We start from the raw sequence: 3,449 nt of genomic DNA, 5'->3' as shown, positions 1-3,449 counted from the left end.
ATTATTCCATCACCATTATCTTCAACTCACTGCCCCCTAGGCTTCCCATCAAACCTTTTGAGTTGCTGTTGTCAATTTGATCTCACACAGATAATTCTTTTTTTGGTTTTTTTTTTTTGTACCTTAGATGAAGGTTTGCAGAACAAATAGTTTCTCATTAAACAGTTAGTACACATATTGCCCTATGACAATGATTAAAAACCCCATGACATGTGAACACTGTCCCTTCTCAACCTTGGGTTCCCTCTCACGAGCTTTCCTGTCCCCTCCTGCCTTCTAGTCCTTGTCCCTGGACTGCTGTGCCTCATTCGTCCTGTTTTGTTATATGAGGCTGTCCAATCCCCAGCTGAATGGTGAACTTCGGGAGTGACTTCATCACTGAGCTAAAAGGGTGTCTGGGGGCCATACTCTCGCGGTTTCTCCAGTCTATCAGGCTAGTAAATCTGGTCTTTTGTGAGTTAGAATTTTGTTCTACATCCTTTTCCAGCTCTGTCCAGGACCCTCTATTGTGATCCCAGTCCGAGCAGTCAGTGGTGGTAGCCGGGCACCATCTAGCTGTATTGGACTCAGTCTGGTGCAGGCCGTGGTAGCTGTGGTCCATTAGTCCTCTGGACTAATCTTTTCCTTGTATCTTGTTCTCTTCATTGTCCCTTGCTCCCGAAGGGGTGAGACCAGTGGAGTATCTCAGATGAGTGCTCACAGGCTTTTAAGACCCCAGACACTACTCATCAAGGCAGAATGTAGAACACTGTCTTTATAAACTGTGTTATGCCAATTGAGCTAGATGTTTCCCAAGACCATGGTCCCCACAGCCCTCTGCCCAGGAATTTAGTCCCTCAGGGAGTTTGGAAGTGTCTATGGAGCTTCCATGACTTTTCCTTGTACAAGTTGTGCTGGCTTCCCCAGTATTGTGTACTGTCTTACCCTTGACCAAAGTTATCACTTACCTATTGTCTATTTAGTTCCTCCCCCATCTCTCGTAACCAACAAAGATTGTTTCCTTTTGTGTGTAAACTTTTACACGAGTTTTTACAGTAGAGATCTCATACAATATTTGCCCTTTTGTGATTAACTTATTCCACTCAGCATAATGTCCTCCAGTTTCACCCGTTATGAGATGCTTCACAGATTCATCATTGTTATCTTTACATAATACTCCATTGTGTGTATGTACCATAGTTTGTTTATCCATTCATCTGTTGATGGGCATCTAGGTTGTTTCCATCTTTTTTACTGTTGTGAACAGTGCTGTAGCAAATATGGGTGTGCATATGTCTATCCGTGTGATGGCTCTTGTTTCTCTAGAATATATTCCTAGCAGTGGGATTACATTTTGTAGTGCTTTTTTTTGTGGTGCTGACATTTTCTTTGTTCCTCTTGCTCTCCTGTGCTGAGTTCCTTTTGTTTGTGGATTTTTTTTTTCATTTGTTTTTGTTGGTTTTGTTTTTACTGGACTTTATGTTTTTCTTCTTCATTTTGATGGGTACGTTTGTTAACCTTCTTTGTGGTTACCTTGAAATTTACCCTCATCTTCCTATTTTTGAACCGGTCTATTATTATTTGGTATCACCTTGCCTTCCTCTCTGTTAGAAGATTCTATACCTATACAATTTATTCCCTTTTGTTGTTCTGATGCTGTTGTTATTTACAGACTAACATCTCTAGTTCCCTTTGTAATTCTTTTGGTTTTGCATAGTCCTTAAGAGTTCATTTCCTAGGTTGGTATCTGGCTAGTACAATCTTGCATCCTATATTCAGCCTGTGGTCTGATGTTGTTTGTTCTCAGATCGAAGGACTCCCTTTAATAAGTCTTGTAAGTTTGGTTTGGTTTTTACATAGTCCCTTAATTTCTGTTTATCTGGAAATGACCTAATTTCATATTTTATCATATGTGAATGAGAGTTTTGCAGGATATATTATTCTTGGTTGGCAATTTTTTTTCTTTCAAGGTTTTATGTATGTCATCCCATTGCAATCTTGCCTGCATGGTTTCTGCCAAATAATCTGAGCTTAGTCTTATTGTTTCTCCTCTGTATGTGACTTTTTGTTTTTCTTGAGCTGCTCTCAGAATTCTTTGTTTGTCTTTGGTTTTAGTGAGTGTGATTATGGTATGTCTTGGTGATTTTCTTTTGGGGTCTATCCTATACGGGGTTCGCTGAGCTTCTTGGATGGTCAGCTTTTCATCTTTCATGATACTGGGGAAGTTTTCTGTCAGGAATTCTTCACCAATCCTCTCTGTGTTTTCTGTTTTCTGCCCCTGTTCTGGAACTCTGATCACTCGAAGATTTTTGCTTTTGATTGTATCCCACATAATTCTCAGGGTTTCTTCATTTTCCTTTGTTCTTTTTTCTGATTTTTCCTCAAACAGAGTTGTATCCAAGTATTTGTCTTCAATTTTGCTTATCCTGTCTTCCATCATTTCAAACCTATTCCTCAACCCTTCTATGACACTGTCCATTTCTGAAATCTTGCTGTTTATCTTTTGGATTTCTAATTGTTGCTTTTGTATGATTTTTAGTTGTGAATTTGTTTTAGCATTTTGTTCCTGTATTATTTTCTTGAATTCTTCCATTTTTTGTCTGTATTTTCCATGAATCTGTCTGCTTTTTCCATGAATTTGTCTATTTTTTCCTCACATTTGTCTGGTTTTTGCTTCAACTCTTGGATAGTTCTGAATATTAGAGATTTGAATTCCCTATAAGGTAGTTCTAGTGCCTTTTCTTCTATTGGAAAGTCATCTGATGTTTTATTTTGGACGCCTACTAGAACCGTCCTGTCCTGTTTTTGTAAATGTTTTGATATCGTCTGCTGTCTTTGGGGCATTCAGTAGTTATTTTCCTCATTTATTGATTGTAGATTCATTTGTTTTGTCCTAGTTTTTTGTTTTATTTGGTTATGTCTGAGCAGGCAGGCTGTGCATTCTTTGTTGTCTGCTTGACTTTGGGCATGATACTTTTCACCTCCTTCTCCAATACGCAGGGTCAGTCACTCAGGTATGGTACAGCAGGGCAGGTCCAGCTGAAGCCGAGTTGCTGGGAGGGGTTGTTTTTGGCACGTACCAGGGATGACAGTGTGGACCAGGAATCAGTGCAGGACAGGTTCCAGTAGGCCGTGCCTGTGCTGCTTGGGAGCATGATGTTCAGCACACGGCGCAGGTAGGCAGGAAGGAGGGGGTAGCTTGTGATGTGTGGAGCTAAGATGGGTATGGGAAAGATGAGAGAGAGAAGAGAGGAACAGGAGCCAAAAACATACACACAAACAAAAAAGGGTGCTAAGGGAGCTTGCTATTGGAGTGGAGAGATGAGAGACTGAGAGATGGGGAAAAACAAAAAGAAAAAAAAAGAAAAAGGGTAAAAGAAAAAAAATGAATAAATCGAGAGACTGGAAATGAAGAAAGACAAAAAGGGAATAAGAGAGAGAAGAAAACAAAACAAAGACCAAAAAAAAAA

The sequence above is a fragment of the Trichechus manatus genome, unplaced genomic scaffold (assembly GCF_000243295.1).
Source record: "Trichechus manatus latirostris isolate Lorelei unplaced genomic scaffold, TriManLat1.0 scaffold00020, whole genome shotgun sequence".
NCBI lineage: Eukaryota > Metazoa > Chordata > Mammalia > Sirenia > Trichechidae > Trichechus > Trichechus manatus.
Note: the sequence above shows the minus strand (reverse complement) of the source record.